Below are 20,259 nucleotides of genomic sequence, written 5' to 3' on the forward strand. Positions count from 1 at the left end.
ACATCAGATATCTTCTGATCTTTTTTTGTTATTTCTTTACTGATTATAACCAGCTAGTGCATTTGAAAGCAATTCCCCAAATTTCTGGTTGACCTAAATCTTATTTCCCTACCTCTTCCCCACACTTTTCCTTTGTTAAGAAAACAACATTCTGTACAAAGTTTTCTTTTGGCTCTTTCACTAAGAGTGCTGAACTCAGACGTCCAGGCAGAGGCACATGGTGCCACCTGAGACCTCCTGGAGTGTGGAGGATGGCACTGAGCTCAGGGACAGGCTCTGGCACTCTCATGGAGAGGAACTGGCAGTGGCTGGGGTAGACTAGGGTACCCCTAAGGACACAAGCTGTGCAATTACCTACCTATGCCAAGCCAGCAAAAGATGCACACAAGCGCCTCTTACAAGCACACAGAGAGACAGAAGGAAAAAAGTATTCTGCTTTGTGCTGGTAAAAAAAAAATTGTGTAATTCTTAATTTCATTTTAAGTACAGACATAAATGGACTGCCTTGAAAGTGATGTTGTATAACATCACAACAGTGACATCAAGATAAGCACTGTCACACGTCCCCATGTTAGAACAGGACACGACATCTGGTACTGGGTATGGAACTGATGTTTTGCCACATCAATATCACAACCCATATTTGAGCAGAAATTATGGTTATGGTCAAAGAAGGAAGGTGCTTAACTGCATGTGTCCATCAGCTCTGAGAATTAATTGCTGCATTTTCAGATGCATACACACACACACGGATACACCCTTCTCAACAGCCAAGGCTCATGGGAAGGATCCAAGGGTACCAAGCATTCCCAAATACTCCTCCTGACTGTTTGAGGAGCACTGTAGTTTAAAGTGCAAGAGCTGATCCCTACATGTGCGCAGCCTTGCTGCTCTGCTTCAGAAGGAAGACTTGCAAACCCAGTGTGATTGTTTACTTTGGGAGAGGGGCATGAGGTAACCTAAAGCAACTATAGCTTCACTCTCTTTTTTCAGCAACCATAAATACCATGCCTGGCGAAATGGAGATGAGCACACCAAATACATCTCTGAATAGGCATACTCAAAATTCTGCTTCTTCTGAGACACAGTCACTATTACTCTTGTTGACATGTGGGTGTTATGCTCAAGCTATTTTACAGTGCTAATTAGTACTGACAGCTCCTAATATATTACAAATTAAATGGGGGAATTCACACTTGTGTTTAGGGGCTCTTTTACCACTGAATTTAAAAGAGTATCTCTAGCTTCAATATATATGTAATTGCATGTTAGAGGTATGATAATCTAACAGGAGAAAACTGGAGGCTGTAAAGTGCAGCTGCTTCACACATGGGTTGGCATCTCACACCTTCACTTAGGAAATTCAAGACTTCTGCTGTCAAGCAACACAGAAGACAGCTTCTGACACAGAACAACACCTGCATAGACAGAGCCATGGTTCCCCTGTGGAACTGCTTGTGGCAGGGCCACGGTGTAACTGTGCTCACTGATTAGCTCAGGTACCTCCTTCAGAATGCCTGTACACTCACCACTTTGCTCTATTTCACCTCCACTACCACACATGCTCACAAACACAAATGTAGGGAATTGTAGGAAACCTTGGGTTGGAAAACAGACCTTGAAAGACCATCCAGTCAACCCACGTGCTGAGGGTAGGGACATCTTTCATTACACCAAGTTGTTTAAAACCCCATCTAACCTGGCCTTAAACATGTCCAAGGATGGAGAATACACAGCTTTTCTGAGCAACTAATTCTTGAATCTCACCAACATCATCATAAAACTTACGTCTCTTCCTTATGTCCAGTCTAAATCCATGCACATTCAGTTTAAAATCACTGTTGCCTGTTCTGTTGCCACAGACCTTTATTCATCTTTCTTATAAGCCTTGTTTAAATACTTAAAGGCTGCAATATGGTCTCCCAGGAGCTTTCCCTGGTACTTTTCTTCTCCAGAGTGAGCAACTCCTGTCTCAACCTTTCTTCATAGGAGAGTTTTTATATTCTACAGCTCAGTTTTGTAGCCCTCCTGCGGACCAGGTCTAAATGTTACTCCTCAACACAGTAATAGTTGATACAGAGCCAACCACTCCCCCACTCACCAAACTGGTTTTCTAGAGGCACACTGATATAAATAAATTAAAATCATGCTCTGAGAGTATATGTAATACCCTTTTGCAGTACTCTTCTTGCTGTTTCAACAGCTTGCCTAGTTCATGACTTGCAATCCACTACATAGAGTTAAGGTTGGCAGCTACTGCACATTTTTACAGGTATTTTGGCCATGGCAAAAAGCTCATTTTCTGTGTACTTCCCAACAACAAACTTCACAGTAACTGCTGCACCAGTGAAGAACAGCAGGTCTACTAACTGTGAACAGGACAATTTCCCCAAGAAAGACTGAAGCAGCTATGGAAAATTCTAATGGCAAGGAAGGCTTCCTACATCCTAAGTAATTATGTGCTAGAGAGAGTTACATGCTTCAGATTAACTTCGTAAGAAGGAAAAAAAAATATCCCTGACAGAAAAAACCTCACCACACTGAATAAAAACCTTAACTTAGGTAGCAGGAAAGTTATTTCTCAGGGCAGCAGAACATTATACTGCCTGTCCAGCTGGTGCTGGGCTAAGCCACCCAGCACCCCCACCACCTGCCACTAGACTCCAGCAAAAAGGAAGGTTCGGTTGGAAAAACTGAGATTCACATCAACCTTCACTTTGCATTTTATAAGAAAATAATGACACTGAGGAGGGAGTCTGGAGTTCTGATTCTACATGATTTAGATAATCACTGGATTAAATCAGTGATGTGTATTTTCTAAGCAATGTGTGAGGTGGTGTAAGCCTGTCTTCATCTAGCACAGCTGTCAGCAGCCTCTGGCTTACGTGCTAAATTGCGGCATGTGGGTAGACTGCCAGTAGCACACAGCAGGAATTAGATGCTAAAATCATCTGTCTTTCACAGAATCAAGATATCATGGATTACCTCTCTGGTAATACACAGCCAGTTAAGAGAAAAATCCTGCTGAGAACAATTCTTGAAAATTTGCCTAGCAAGTAAACTCTGATCAAAACATTCTCTTTCTCTCTCACTGCTGTCCTGTAAATCCCAGAACCTGTAAAGCAGACTAGTTTGAAGAGGATGCATCAGAAGATCCCATCTCAGAACAACAGCCTCATAACTGCACCTCATAAATCACAAAAAGCCTCATAAACAGAGCTCTCCTTCCATGTGTGGGAGACAGACTTGAATCCCTTCAGGCACTGGTGCAAACTGAACCCAGGTCTTCCACATCATTAGTGGTTAAGTGACCCATGCTTCTAAGTAAAAAAGAGAGCAGGAACATTACCTGCTTGTTCTCTACTTTAAAATATGGGGTTTCAGGGCATCTAAAGCAGAGTCTGAGTCACAGCAGTGTAAATTTTAACATTTCACCCACCAAGCCAGATACTCTCATGGTACAGATACACATTACCTCTGTTCCTAGTCCTGATTAGAGGCACACAGCACTGAGCTGCTCTACCTTTAAGGGGTCCACAAACACATAAGAAACTATTTTAGGCCTTAAGAAATGTAATATATTATAGTTAAAAACAATGACATTCCTCTGAATTTTTGTAGTCAAACAGAAGATTTAAGGATTTAACTTTTGAATTGTCACTGAAACCCCTACTGATGGTCCACTTCAGGAACAGATCAGGCTAAACACCTGTTTATTTTGTGTGTATGCAATTAAAATAAAAGATCAATACTTGCCCATAACAAAATGTCCAAATGGCTAGCTGACATGGGCATCATTTAACACAAAAACAGTGCCGTGAAGAGGTTTTATAATCCCATTACAAGACTTTGATAGAAGGGCTCACAGTTCATATAAAACGAGGTGGTCTTCACAAACAGATGAAGCATTTTATCATGTCTCATGGTAACAAGAACTTTTTATATACAAGGGACTACTCAAGTGCACTGTTCAACTTCTTTACAGCTGTACAGCTTACACAGCCCTTTATATTTAACTACTAACTAATCCAGTGCCTGCATAGGACACAATCAATAGCTTTATTATCCTGGAATCTAATTACAAGATTGATCACCATTTTTTGCCCTTTCTCTCCCTTTTCAAATATGAGTTTTCTCCTAGAGAATGAAAATAACAGTTTTATTTTACTATCTGTCATAGATACTGCATTTTATTAAATTCAAAGGAAGTTCATTATCATACTGAAAGGTCTTCACTTGGTCTTTACAAAGCCAGCTATACAAGCCCAAAAACTTTACTACAGTGCTATGCTATATGAAGGAATACAACAAAGCTGATATACTTCTAGATTAAAGGAAGCTAATTTCATTTTATGATGCATAATGTGTTCAGCATAATAGTAGATGATGAATCAGCTCAGTTACCAGTCCTGTCGGACACAGGCATTGCTTAGAGGGACCAGGGCTGCTGCTGAACCAACTAATGACTCCTGTTCTGAGGGAAGCACTTTTCAAATGGCCAAGAAAGCCAGCTTACCAACTGATCCACTCTGACTATTAAAAATACATCCCAACAGGGCTGATAGTTAAAATAGTAGAGCCAGCCACCTGCCAAAAAACCCTAAAAAAAACTAATGTGTGAATCTATTGAGGGAAATCTCAGGTTATTTATTCATACTGAGGATCCCAAAAGAGAGAATATTTGTTTAGGCCAGAATTTGCAGACTGTACCCTCCTTCAGGCATCAATGCTCTCAAAATGCTGGTCATGATGTGCTTGAACTTAAAAGATTGAGGAACAGCAGAAGACAAAGCAACCAATCTTGTTAGTATTACATAAGATGTAAACCTACGAAAAGAAGTTGGGCAAGTAAAACTTAATTCATGCTTTGCCTTCATCCTACTTCTCTCCAAAGACTTCTATATACAGAACAATATTAACACATCTGATCATAGCAATATCGATTACACACCACAATTACAATATTTCAAATCACCTCTTCCTTACATCCTAAAGTAACAGATACTACCATGCAGGGATATGTTTATCACCATGAGGCTAAACCAGTTACCTCTGGAAAATTAGTTTACTTTATAACTCCTTCAAGATACCAAAATAAGTCTTAGGATGAAAATGCAGCACTTGCAGTAGCAATTGTGTACAACAAAGGCAACAAACACAGTAACTGGTGGTGCCTGGAAAGGTATCATTAAGTTCATGTTGAGTTCAATAGGCCTCTCCTGCATGAAAGGTTGTGAATGATGTGAGGCATTTTTTTCCAGTATTTCCCTTCCAGATTAGCTTTGTCCAGTAGAAAGAACTAGTCAGGCTATACTCAAATGAGCAGTCAAATCCTCCTGGGGAACAGATGTTTTTGGGTCTCACCTTCAGTATTTCAGATCTGCCAGAAAGGTCAGATCCATGGTATATAAATAGTGGGAAGTATGCCACTCATTTTCCTTCCATATACATTTTTGGTAATGACACAGAACACTGTAAAAATGAAGGGAGAATAAAAAAAACTTAAAACTACATGAAACATAGAGAAATTTAAATAGATTAACTCATTTAGTTCATCTAGCTCATAACTGGAGGATCTAAGAAAGCAAATTAGGAAAAGCAAGCCCTCCTTTTAGAATTCCTGGTCTTGAATTTGCCCTATAGAAGAGTGTTCAATGTACCAACAGGGAAAGAGACCTCTGGACAAGGTGCACTGAACTCCATTCCTCAAGCCAAAGGATATATGCAAATAAAATTTAAAAAGACCCTAGAACAAAACCCCATATGGCTTAAACCCCATAATGTATAATCTATTTAAATTATCAAACATGGTATTTCTAGTATGTTAGTGCTATTGAACTAATCTAGACAAACCTCCTTCCTTAACAGGTAAGTAGCTTACAGAAATTTCAGAGGCACTTAGTTATCAAATACTACTCTACTTACAGTATTCGTGAGTCAGCATGCCTCTTGGAACCTTGCTGTGACTTTTAAGAGCTGGGTTTTAAGTTCACTTTAAATTAACTTAACCAATTAAACTCAATAAAACACTGCAACTTAAGTCAATAAACCAAAATTCTACATTACACAAGATAACATCAAGAAAATTTACTAATGGTGAAAGAAGTGTGTCAAATGGATTTTATTATTACAATAGTGTGTGTTAGACTTAATATCTGGGGAGAGTATACCTTGAATATTTTAAAAATCCACTAGTACCTTCCATCATAATGGTGTACCACAAACAGGCTTCAGGGAGCCTAACGATCCTGCATTTCAATGTCTACAATGTAGCTGTTCACAGGTGAGCTATGCAAAAGTAATCTTTGCCTATAATCAGTAGCGCCAAGAGAGGCCAGAGAGCTCCTGGGAAGAGCAAGGCTGCTGTCTCTCCAAAGTGTGAGATCTGGGCTTCCACCTGGAAAAGCTTCCCCTCATTAACCAGGTCCAGCTATCAGCTTACATGCATGCATTGAAAGGGGCTAAAACTAAGGTAAGAAAACACATCCTTTGGTGATTTTTCTAATATTCCACCTGTATGGTGAAAAAAGAGATCTCTCACTGTAATTAAAACATTCTAAAGGATAAGCAAGGTTTCATGTTGGGAGCTGCATAATCAGCCCTTTTCTAACACTTAACTGCAGACCTCAAGCTGCAGGGTGGGTAGGCAATGAAGAAGGGAAGCAAGTGTCTCTATAAAAGGACAATCTCATTGAGAAAACCTGATTTCCTCCATCTGCCAATATCCCTTTCATTTTGTCCATATTAACTTTTGGCCAAAGGTACACATGGGTCAGAATGAAGCTGCAGTAAAAATAAGAAAAGCACAGTAGGGAGCACAAACAGCTCAATGTTACTCATCCAAACTAAAACAGAGCTGGTAATAGGATGCTTCAGAAAGACTTCTTTTCTTCTTCTTTAAATAAGGCACCATTTACAGGCTTTTAGAAGGCATTAGACTTAAAGGATGGTCAGAATCCTGAATTTTAACTTCAGCTTGGCTTTCACAAGAAGGGTATTAACACCTTGAGGGCAATCAAGAGAACTACTGTTATTAAGCATATTTAATACCTGAAACCAGTGAAGTGTTTCAATTTATTCTCAACAGAAAACTCTGAAGTGACCAGCACAATAAAAATATCTCTATAGTAATGAATTACTATAGAGATAAAATGGAGCAGAGTTCATTATTTGCATTCATGACAGAGACATCTTTGAAAAGGAAAATTAAAAAATACATGGGTGATTAGAAAGAATGAGCAGGGCACATGTGAATTGCTATCTTTTCTGTTCTATAGTGTATCATAAAACTACTGAAAATTAAAACATTGTCTGACTTTATATTACTGAAACCATAATATAACCTGATACAATTTGTGATTTACATACTATTACTACAGATGTAAAACAAACTGGAAGATAATACAACACTTGTGTGGTTACTAAATAGCACAGGTGCCTGAGATAAAGTTCAGTCTGGCACTGAAGGCAATGAACTGGTGCACCTTGCAGAATAACAATTTCTGATGAAGAGGACTGCAAACATGAAAACCAAATTTAATCGCCATTAACAGCAACCAGATTTAATTCTCCTCCAAGACCAATAAGGTGTAGCTTTTTGCTTGCTTGAACTACCAAGATTACTACCAAAAAAAGGGGAGGACTGCAGACCAGGCCCCACATGTCCCAAAAGCCTTGGGGCAGCTAGAGGACCCCACTCACTCCAGCAATGACTGACTTCATCAATGGTTAACTCGCACCGTCCTCCATCTGCTTACACCACAGTCAGAGAGGTGGCAAATGCTTAACGGGGAGGAAACTGATGACTGAGTATTTGGCAGCTATAATCAGCACAGCACTTATTTTTGGGTGATGAATCACTGCTTTTATCCCAGCCACACAGTGCTGGTACATTCACTGCAAAGAAAACCTCTTGTATGCAAGGGGCTGATGGCAGGACAATGAACACCTCTCCTGGTAGAGTCATGTCAAGAGACTGCTTTGGAGAGCTCAGAAGATCTTATGACCAAAGGCTGCTGTGTGCAGTACTGCTCACTATCATCTGCCAGCCACACAACCAAGCTCTGGGAATGTGGGACTACTTGCCAGGAGATCTCCAAAGTCCGTTTATAGTCAATAAGGATCACATTTTCCTTCCTAGTGAAAACAAGACTGAGGATGCCATGAAGGCATGCAAGGTGTCAACAATGGTATCAAGGGAGAAAGCTAGGTCCCCTCCCTTGTGAGCCCCTTGAAACTGACGTCAAGTCCCATCACAAAACAATATTCAAAGTTCTGTCAAAACCTTGAATAAACGTGCAAAAATTGGAAAACGAAAAAAATTACTGAACAACATTTTCATACTCTCAGCTGAAGCACATCTCCGAAATCACGCTCCCCACAAAGCCCTTGGCAGCCTCACCACAGGCTGCCTGGGACCAGGGCCAGGAGACGTACCCGATGTCATCATGCGCCAGAAACGGCACTGCAGCTACCTTCCAAACCCACAGTGATGGCAGTGAGCTGCAGAGTCTTTATTTGGCACTGCAGTGCACATGCTCTTCAGCAGTGCTGTGCATTGTCAAGATTTATTGCCCTGCTCCCGCCCTGCCCCTCAACTCAAAATCTGGCAGTAGTTCAAGGACTGACCCAGGCTTTTGGTACATCCTCCATGGTCTCTTGAACACAAATTTCCACCACAGCAGTGCTCTCAGTCACAGGATAATTACATATAGGTCAGCAACTATTTTCTGTGGCATATCAGCTGTATCACAAATGACACCCTAATAAAATTATAACAGATCCACTGACATTTTGCCTCAGCATTAAGAGATGTGACAAAGTCAATAAACACATCATATGCGCTTCAGGGTAGTGAATGGGTGAAATCAGTGCTTTTGCTTTAGTGTTTACTATGGTGGAATCCAGAATCCCTAACAAATGCAGCAGATTACTTTTGCCACCCCAAAATAGGCACCTCCTAACTTAAAACATCTGCCTTGCCGCCACCTACCAAATTACTCCATCCTTTTTTCATTCTGACTTTAAACTGATATCAACAAGTGCAACGCTTTGATATAAGCTCAAGCCTGAGAATGCATCTGTTTATATTAATGTCCAACCCAAATCCACTCATTTTGGGATCCATCAAGAAGAGTGGAACAACAATTATTATTTAGATAGAGATACATATACAAATAGTATAAAATATAAATTAAAATATTTAAACATAACTGTATACACATAGATATGTGTGTTTATAATCACACTATATAATTTTTTACTCTATACATATAAAGATGTAAGTATAAAGATACGGATTATAAAGAAAATTTTTTGAGGCCAGGTCTATTCTTTGAATCAGAGTGACCTGCAGAACAACTGAAAAATCTCTATGAAACACTGACATCACTTGCATATCTATTTTTTCTGGTTTTTTTTTCACTTTTGCAAACCCTTTAGAAAAAAACAACTAAACAAAAACTAGTGAGCACCACTCCTTCCTATTTAGCCAGTTTTTATTACTATTCCTGTCAATATTACAAGAAATATTTTAGTCTGAGAATTTCCAACTCATTTCTGCTTATGACACCACCAAAAGCCTAATATTGTCCTAACATTGCTGAAGATCAAAAGAGAAAAGAGTGAATTCTAATAACATCAGCTCTAATCCCATTAGATTTCAAGCTGTGCTCATGAATCTGCTCCTTAGGGGCCAATCACGAAGATGCCTTTTTCAGCTCTAGCTTCCTATGTCTGTATCTTCTTCAGAAATTCAGTAGCCGCTCACAACATTCAGCAAGGAATATTTTTGTACTGACTATATAATATATTGTGGTGACTATTTCCCAGAAACAAATCCCTACCATACAATATGCACTTGTTGCTTCCAGCCCGCAATCCTTCAGTGTGTTGAACAGACCTAATACCACAAGGCTATTGCTGCTCCTTTTTTCCACTGTCACCACTGGAGCACAATTGTAATTGATCATTTACAAGTCATACATAATTGAAAGGGTAACACAGAAACATGTCATACATCGCTCTATAGAGCAGTGATGTCTCCCTAAACACCCTTTTATCAGCTGTCCCGGATCTGCACATAAGTTCTATCCTTAAACTATCATACACAACAGTACTAAGTTCTTTTAAAAAAACCCACAAAATTCCTTATGATGCTATCAGATACATGACTACTTTTTACAGTGACCAATTGAAAAATTTTACTTCAAAACCACCATACAAACAGCGAGGTGTTCTGCACTGCAAACTATTTTTTCTGTAATATAGTATCACTTCCCAAAATAAGAACTTAAATAATCTATATTCTTTTAGTTTATTGTTAGTTCAAGGCAGTTACAATTAAAGTTTCAGTACAGTCATGTACTAAGAGTCTGCAACAAAACTCAACAGTACCACAAATAAATTAACCTGTACATGAGGTTTCAGTAAGATACATAAAGAACTAAAATGTAGAAATTGTTTTGTAAGTTGTATGTAGAAACTGCTTTGTAAGTTTACACATTAGGATAATATTTTTAAAAGGACACATAGACCAAGATGGGTGATTTCAGGAAGGATTATCCCTCTGCTATGGAATATTCTATTTCAAAATTTCCATAGAAACAGTAAAACCCATTTAAACTGCTATAAGGCTACCTACACTATTACTGTCTAAAACACCTGAGCCCACATCTATAAAACGTTCAAATTTTTGGCAAAATATCAGAGTGTGGGTGCCTGATAACTCTTGCATCCTGAGTTATAAGGCCTCTGAAAAAAGAGGAGGGCCAATGCTGCAGCTGGAAAAATACATCTGTGACTATATATACATATTTAAGGGACAGAATTAGAGCTGCTCTACCTATCTAGATAGGTATTGTAAATCCCCGTTGTTTAATGGAAATTGGAAATGCAAGTGCTGTGGTGGGTCTGGAGCACAGTCTGGTCACTATAGGGCAGAGATTTACCTTCAAGCCCTGGTCATCTGTCTTTCTGCTTCTTCCCTCTCCTCCTCTACCATGTACAAGGCTGCCACCAGTGCAAAACCAAAGGCGATAATTTCTCAACCAACCTGTCACACAACCACTGCTGCACCGCAGCCGGTTAATCAAACGTGTCCCTTTGGAAACCTGCATGAAGGCACCGTATCTGCCACTTCAAATTAGCAGCTCCAAATATTCAGGTCCATTTGCAAACCACAGTCTGTCCCAATCCATTATCACATGACACTTGGTCAGCAAGCAGATTGTAAATTAACATTTCCATCTTCTGATGTAGCCTTTTAGTCATAGTAATTACAATAAAATCTCTTTAATCAGCAGACTCATAAAATAACCAAGATGGATGTCTTTTATTTGAGAAGACCTTGTGATACACATTATGTCACCAGCTGCAGGGGGAGAATATCAGCTTTGCTAGGGCAGCAAAGCAGCAAGCTTTCTCACACTCAAGCCAGGAACAGCTATTCGAGTTCCTCAGTGATGCAACGCTTTCTGCTGTGATTAAAGTGAAACAAAAAACATATTTCAGGTTTCCTCTTTTACTTTCAGTGTACTTCAAATGTTCTTAATAAAACACTCCCACAAAATGCTTGCAGATCACCTAAGCAGAGACAGACGTGCTCTGTAATGTCATTTCTTCAATGTTCAAGGCAGCCTTTTCAACAGGGCTTATAATTAAGAATGCTTTTGATGGTGAAATTGGGCCTCTGCTGCTAATCAAAGGACCAAAGACACCCCTCAGCATGCATAATTCCACACCTCTTTGTTTCAAGGAAATCTTGACAGGAAAATAATGGTTCCTTCCATTCCTTTCTTCTCTGTCAGTTAACCACGGAAGGTTATTCTGCTCCAGCCTCCCAACTGCTGCAGCACAGATTACTGGAACGGGAACGAGAGGCACAAACTTCCCAAGAAACCCTCTGCATCATTTTTGCGCTGGGGGTGAATGAACTAACCTGAGTAAAACGGCCTTCACCAGAACCTATGGGTATGTCCCAGGGAAAATTCAGTGCTTGCTAAAATTCAAGAAAATTGCAGCCAACTGAAACAGTCTGTCCTTCAAACCAACCCTATTTTTGATCCTCAGATATTCCCAAATATGATCTCAGCTCAGGCACAGCTGAGACTCAGAAGTACAGCACTGTCAAAACTCTTCAAAGACTTAAAATATCTGGAAAAACACAACACAGCTTTGCAAGCTTCTGTATTGAAGTGTGTTCCATCTTTGAGAAATCTTCTCGAGATTACCAAATGATTGCATTTCCAAAGAAAATTCGTAGGGTTTGTACGGCAAATCTGAGTTTCTAAGTTGTAAATCCAGTTGGTACTCAAGGAACAAGTATTTCTGCTAACAGAGAAATAAATCAATTAAAAGGCGCACAAAAAGTAACAGGGAAAATGTATGCAAGCAGAAGAAAGAAGAAGCTCTGTTCTGTCTCAATCTTCAAGACAGGTCAAACAGTTCCTGATCCTGCTTTTCAGTGTTTTGATCCTGTCATTGATTTATCCACCAGAGAAAGTAAAGAAGTTTACTCTTCAGACAGTTATTGAAATCACTGCAACTAAAGAGGTAAAAAGCACTCAAAAATAAACTATTCTCAATTCCAAAAGCTTTTTATACTTGCAAATTGCATTAATCATTCTTTTTAAAAACTGGAAGTATAAACTAACAAATTTGAACACCTAAAAATTACCGAAGTCTCAAAGATAGAGGTTGTAGGGCAATCTCAAGCATGAGTTAAATACTCCTGTGCTGCTTCCTTAGTGTTACTGGCCAAAGGGGCTTGTAAGAAATATGGACATCCCCTCACCTCAGTTCTATTCCCTCTGTGCTACATCCATGCACCTCCCCCATACACAGCATTTGTTATTCACTGAATTTACAGTGTTATTAGGAAAGGATCCATTTAAAGAAAACTCTGACATGAATTTTACATCAGTTTGTTCCTTTGGGTATTCCACTAGGCTTCAAAGAGAATGTGTCAGTAATTAATGCAAGTTCATAAGTTTATTTCCTAGGAGTCGGCCCACATATGTGGTTTTGTCCAACAGGATACGTCCCTCGGCAAAGGCCTGAGCTGCACTGGGAGCATCACCAGCTCTCTAGTGAACCATCACCACTTTCATGTAGTCATCTACAAGTCCTTCTGAGAGACGCACGGTCTACATTTTTCTTTCTTCATACATTTCTTCATATATTTCTGAACATCTTGATATTATCTCCTTTCCTAACAGACTATTTTTTCTGGCTTTGTATTTCTTCTATGCTACCCAAACAGGTATTAAAAGATAAGTGAAGAAATTTCAGAAGTAACTGAAATACTTAATGTGTTCTGAGGAATGGAACAAAGTTTCTGGAAAGAACATTACTCCTATCTTCTCGCCAGAACTGGACAGAAGTAGTGGTAACTACAGCCAACTCCTTCTGATTTGCAGTTACAGAGGGACAAGAATTTCATTTATAGGAGATGCCACAGAAAGACATCTGGGGACACAAGGGCCAAAGAAGAAAGAAAACCTGAGGGAAATAACAGATATGGCATTGCCAGTTAAAACAGCAGCTAAATCCATTTCTATCAAACATCATCATGTTGCTCTTGGAGCAGACATGAGGGCACAGAATTACAAGGGATCTTAGAGGGCTGCAGCAAGTCATATTTTTAGTTTTAAATCAGATACCATTATAAAGGCTATGTCCCTAAAGGCCATTCCCACACATTAAACATTATCTCTTGCCACCCACAGAGATCACACGGCACAGCCTCTCCTTGCTCTACCCTGCACTCCATACTTAAACCATAATAAAAACATGGTCTTCTCACTAGCTCCCCACTGACGCCCCTGAAACTACCTTGTTGTCCAGAATTACTGATTCATGCTATTGTGCAACGTGTTCCAAAATTTACTTGGACTTTCTTCCCAGACATGCAGAACCACTGGAACAGCAGGAGAGAGATTAAATTTGATACCAGAAGTTCTGCATCAAGGAGAAGCCAATTTTTAAATTAGGAGCTGTTTCCAATCACTACCAACACTCTGTGGGCAACAGGGTTTTATTCTGATCTCAAAAAAAAAGAGCTGTTAGTCTGAAACTGAAAACTTCACAAAAATTAGATGACATTCTTAATGGATTTTTTTTTTGCATGCATAAACAAATGTCCTAACCACAGCCACAGACATGAGCCAAAGATTATGAATTTCAGTATGTGAAGTCAGGAAATACACAATGTAAATACTGAAAATTCAACAGCAGACACCTTCAGATATTCCCTGTGCCCTGGTGAGTGGATTCAAACAAATATATGCACCAACAATCCAGAAGCCCAAGAATCCAGATACTTGTCTGTAAAGGCAATCTAAAACACTTCAATGACTACACTTGTTTAGTGTCTCTCAACTTTTCTATGTCAAAAGTGATGTTAGAAAACGAGGAGAAAGTGGTCCTCTAACACTCCATTCTATTTAGAAAGTTTGAAAAAATACAAGTAAGCAAGCAAAGAAATAAACCAAACCCACAGACGTCTTTTTTCTATTCAGCAGCAAGCAGAATTTCTTTTAAAAAGAAAGCAGTATCATGACAAATACTCCAACTCTGACTCCATCTTTAGGGCTTTCCTCCTTCTTCCCCTCCTGCACCCCACCAGAATACAAGCTTATATGAAGTCTTTGTAAGTGAAATAGACTAGTTTAGTATTTTTCCAATACCTACCATTAGGCAACATTTGGGGTTATTTGTTATTTTTACTACTTTAAAGCTAAATTTTCATTGTCATATAGCCAGAATCCTGCAGACAGATGTATCTTTTTTGACATTTGAACCCCACTCACTGTAAATTTGACATGCTTGCAAATTGTGAACTCAGGCTCACACGCTACAGCAAAGCCACTGACGTGTTATCTCCCTGCACCTCTAAAACCTGCGTATTTTCCAGAGCACCCTCATCGTTCAGGCACTTACAACTACGATCCCTTGCTGGCTAACTATCAATTTCCTTTCAAAGTCCTTTTCACTACTACTTTCCAGCAGCAATAAACACAGTTCTTTCAGGTAACAGCTGCCTTGAAGTTTGACACCATTCAGAAACCTATTACAATGATTGCTACAGGAAGGTATCTTAAAATCAAGCTTGTCTCCAACCAACTTTGAAATTATCTAAGCTTTTAAATGCAAGTGTATGAAGCTCATTTTCTTTGCAACACATAAGGAGAAGGAGTTACCTTAAATGACCCAGGGAAGAGTGAAATGCCAAGCAGCAGCTCTCTGATTTGGGCATGCACAGAGTGTGCAAAGCAGCAGCACTTGAAAGAAAAGTGTTGGGATTTCTTTAGTTTGTGTTTTGAGTTGCAAGCAGTGACCACATTGCTTTAAGTATTTAAAACATAACAGCAGATCAGAATTGGATGAAACACAATGCCTGTCATGGTATTTTTTGTTTTCTAAGACTATTTAAGAAAAGACTTGAAAGTGTCCACAAAACCACAGTGTCCCAGACCCCCCAGTTCACTCCAGCACTGCTCTCACTGTAGCACTGCTAGATGTTTGTAACTCTCACAGAACAGAAAATGCAAACTTCACACTGACGTTAACAGGCACACCAAATATACCACTGCCCTTTTTTGATTGTAATTATGACTGGAACATACAAACAGGACACAAAACCCGTTTCTCCAACACCTGTGATATACGAGCAAGCAAGCAATGTAACATGTAGTGTCACAGTCAAATGCCTTGGATTTTGTCATGTACAACTTTGAGACACCAAAATTCTTCAGAAAAGCCCTCCTGCACCCTTCTGTACCTGATGGAGGCTATGGGGAGTTTAAACCAATATGGATTTAGCCACTCTTGTGCTGAAGAACACTTGGAAAATAAACTGAAATAGCTATGTGTTCAAATACAGACACGCTTTTGCACTGAGTAGTTACAGAATAAAGGACAGGATTTCTTTCAGGCCTAGGGAGCCACAGACAGGACAAGCTCCAACAAGAAGGGGTTCCTCTCCTGTGACAGAATTTTCTACATCCCAAGGCAATACAAAATCCAAACTGCCACTGCAAACATCACTAGGGAAGGAAGATCTGTATTAATTGCATTATGTTACACACCTCATCTACAGATGCCAGAAGTTATAGCTGCACCAGTCACTTTATCTACGCTTGCATAAAGCATAGAGGCTGAGGCAAGTGCCTCCTTCATTTAATTTACAAAGAAAAGCTTTACAAATAAAGTCTTGGGGTTTTTGTTTTCATTTTTATTAAAAACTAGTGGATGATTAAGCCCTTACAACATTAAGAAAGTGTACTCAGCATGAGACACGGTTTAGAAGTAAATACATCAGCTTATCATTCAACCCAGAGACTGACTAGCCTCGAGCAAGTATATCAGGATCTCTGCTTTCACACTTCTAGAACAGTGCAACCATCACTGTCTAATTCAAATAAAATAGACAACCCCCCAGGAATCTTCCTGCAATTAAAGCAAGCAGCAATTAAGCAAAAAATAATTGTAAGGCTCTGAGAAAATAAGTGAATCAAAATGCTCTGGTTCACAAGGCTCAAGGAACAGCCCCGTGTTTGCAAGACCACTGCTTTTCTCTTCTCCCCATTGACACTAACCCAGAAATAATTTGCAATTAACTTAATAATCGATAAAAAAAAGTCATCTTCATGTGGAAACCCAGAGCACTGGGAATATTTATCTGTCTGCCCTGGGGTGCCCTGAACCCCAAGGGAGCACTGACTTTGGCCCTCATTCATGGAGAAAGTTTCCTAGACTTCAAGATAGACTAGAATCCACAAAAGGGTGAAACAAATTAGAGAGTAGTGTAGGTGTATCACCTGCTGAGAAATTTAGTATGTTGTGGATGGAAGCAAGATGGAGGGCACAGGGTGTTATCTTGGGTTTCTTCTTCATGCTTCTTCTTCCTTCTTCTTCATGGGTTTGGGTGGCATTTTGTAATTGGCAGAAAAGTCCGCATTGCGGGCTCTTTGGGATCATTTATTGGGCTAAAAGGGAAAATAATCTAGGTGCCAGTTCTTAAATGGATAGTATAGTCTTAAAAGACCTTGTAACAAGAGACTGTTAGCCATTTTGTGCCTTCTAATGAAAAGGTGCCGAACTCAAAGTAGTGAGACTGTTTTACTGATAAGAAATAATAAACACTTGAGTCCGAACATGAAACTACCGTCTCCAGTGCCTTCAATCCAGACCCAGAGAAACTGACAACTGGTACCCCCACATCTTCAGGAGATGCTACAATGATGACCAAAAAGAAAAAGAAGAGGAAGGCGAAAGTACCTGTTCAACTGTATGTAGCTTCTGTCTTCTATGCTTGAGTTACTTTCTTTTTGCTTTAAATGCTGTAGAAGCAGTCAGAATTTCTCTTTAATTTTTGGAAAGTTTCAGACATTGATTAGGCACTGGTAAAGCTCTGCTGAGACAGGTTAGCAATAAATCAAAGGTACACAGAGACTTCTTTCTGTCTTTAGCTGATTTTCTGTTATTGGGGTGGTGCATTCTTGCTCCCGTATCTGCTGAGATCTTGTACCACACAGTAATATGCAAAATGCCTCTCTATCAATATGAACAGAAGAGCACCGTACCATATTATTCATGCAAGATTTTATTATTAAAAAATAATTTCACAAATCTATTGCTGCATTTCTCCACCCCTCTTACTTATTGTTTACCTAGCTGCCAAAATCACTAAATTTCAAATGCAGATGTGAACCTTACCATGAATATCAACTAACATCTTCTGACTGAGCTACAATTTTAAATGTCAGTTCTCGGCAAACAAGTGAGCAAAACTCATGAGGGCATAATTTATTAACATTGTAAATTGGACCGCTGTTAAATGTTTTCCTCTAGTAATGACATGGTTGGCCCCTAATCAGACATGCACACACTAGCAGGAGTTACAGGATCACCCTAATTCTGACCGCAGACTCAGGTTTTCACATTTGCTTCAGTTCTGAACTGAAAACCAGGCAAAACATTAAAAAAACCTAATTCTAACATAACAGTGACAGACCACATCCTATAGCACATTCAAAGGACACTCCACCCCTCACAACAGTGAGAAATTCCTTTGTACAACATCACAGCAGCATAGAAATGGAACATTGAACATGATAATTAAGGTAGAAACTAATGACTTTTGTTGTCCTAGAAGTTGAATCAGATAGGTTAGAAAGGTTCGTTCAACTTAATGTTAAAACTTTGAGAAGTAAGGTTTTACAACCCTAGAACTTGTTAAGAGTGCTTAGCTATCATCAAAGTTACATGGTTTTTCCTGGGAAAACTAAACTTTCTCATCATACGCTCAGAGAATATTAAATCATTATTTTGCTGCCTCTAAACAGCCTTTAAAAAAATTTGGATGCTGCCCTTTTTTCTCCTTTCTAGACTAAATGAATGTTTACCCATCAAACTTCTATCCAGTTAGTTTATGTTATGCATTCACTGACTTAATTTTCCAATCTAAAATGATTTGTTATTTTTCTGTACTGATCTTTCTCTTAAATGATTCTGGATCTCACCTCCAGTTTACCAATTTTAATCTGGTCTTCTATAAAGCTTGCAGTCCAGCTGGAAGTTTAAAGGCATTGTTGTCTTGGTTCTGGCCAAGACATGGTTAATTTCTGCAGTAGAAGGGAAGGGGCACAGCCAGGAAATGGAAGTTCATTCTGTACCACCTCATGTCATTGCCAGGGACAAGGGGAAAAGAAGAGAGTCTCTTCTAGGAAGAAGGCGTTCCTTCCAGTCAAGTCAGTGTGGTGGTAGTTCCCAGCTGGAGGGAATAGTTGGATAACATCAGTTCCAAGCCAGAGGGAACAGCTGGGTAGCTGGTTCTGAGCTGGAAAGAGTATTTGGAGGGATCTTAATGTTTATAACACATACCTACCAGAGGGAGTAGAGAAGATGGAGCCAGACCCTTCCCAGCGGTGCCCAGTAGGACAAGAAGCAACAGCATGAAGAAGCACAGAAAATTCCATTTAAACGTAAGAAAAAAACCCTTTTGTACTATCAGGATGATCAATCAAGTTGCCAGGAAAGGTTGTGGAGCTTCCATCCTTGGAGGCTCCAAGGATGGAGGCCTTGGATATGCACACAGGGACTGCATATACAGTCTTGAGCAACCTGTTCTGGGTGGTCCTGCTCCTGAAGTGCCCTTCTGTCCCAACAATCCTGTGGTTATGTTCAACTGCATCCTACCATCTGTAATTTGATAACCCCACCAGACACATATCCCTCTGTTAGACAGACTGCCACCACCATTTAATCTGTTTGCAGTCATCCACATCACATGCTTCTGTATGTTTGCAGTCACCCACACAGTCATCATTTCATATACACGGTAAATCTTCCAGATTGTTTCTGAGATGTTGCATATGACTCTAATCAGAGCCTTACTGAAGTCAAGAAGAAACTCTTGGACTGTTCTTTCACCCCAGCTGAGATACAGTGTCACCAAGTCATTCTATCTCAACCAGAAATTTCATCAAGCCCGTTTCACAAGCTCACTACATTCCATCATTACATTTTTGTCCTCGGTACTGTAACCAACTACAAGACTTAAAGTCTATGTACTTTATTACAAAACTGTCATAAAACATCAGCTTACACTTATTCATGACCACATGCTTTTGACGAGTTACGTGTCTGAACATCTTTCAAGTTGCCAAATTTGTTTGAATGGTCTGCAATCACAACATCTTCCTTCTTTGTCTCTTTTAAGAACATACTCTCTATGTGCCCTCTTTTGGGATGCCACTGTCTTTTATGGTTCTTACAAGGTAATTGTTCTTTAACTCAAAACTGCTTCAATTAGTTGTTTGGGTAGAAAAGAAAATCCACCTTAAGCTTACAAACCTGAATGTTTGTAACTCAAAAGTGTTCTTCAACCTGTTCTTTCCTTTTTCTGGCCTGTGTTCCTTCCATCTTGCTGTTCGCTTCAACCATGCTAAGTTAGCCTATCTTCTTTGTAAAGACAGAATACAGGTAGATTACTATTCCAACTTCTTCTGTCTTCAATTATTTTCTCAATTTCTCCTCCAGATAACAGTCATAATTTCCTTTGTCTCCCTTTACTTACAGAAGCTTTTTTCTACTTACAAAAAAAATAGTTTGTTGTGCACTATATCCCTTACTATCTGCAGCTCTGCATTTTTTAATTTGTCCAGCATGCTTCTCATTTTCTTTTATCTTTAATAATCATAGTCCCAAAAGAGTTTGTCAACATTTCAAACTACCATCCTTGTACTGCTGTTTGGA

At 39.4% G+C, this 20,259-nt stretch overlaps 1 protein-coding gene across 5 annotated transcripts in view; it reads right to left on the bottom strand.

Moving 5' to 3' along the window:
• KLF12 (Kruppel like factor 12) overlaps positions 1 to 20,259 on the bottom strand; it is a 255,665-nt gene that overhangs the window by 102,282 nt on the left and 133,124 nt on the right. Inside the window, exon 2 of one of the 5 annotated variants that reach the window (XM_039714610.1) lies at positions 5,365 to 5,472. The exons of the other annotated variants lie outside the window; for them this stretch is intronic. The gene's annotated coding sequence lies outside the window, so the exon portion shown is untranslated. The remainder of the gene's footprint in view (positions 1 to 5,364; positions 5,473 to 20,259) is intronic. 5 annotated transcript variants of the gene reach the window in all.

Source organism: Passer montanus, unplaced genomic scaffold (assembly GCF_014805655.1).
Source record: "Passer montanus isolate IOZ18808 unplaced genomic scaffold, ASM1480565v1 scaffold30, whole genome shotgun sequence".
In the NCBI taxonomy this organism is placed as follows: domain Eukaryota; kingdom Metazoa; phylum Chordata; class Aves; order Passeriformes; family Passeridae; genus Passer; species Passer montanus.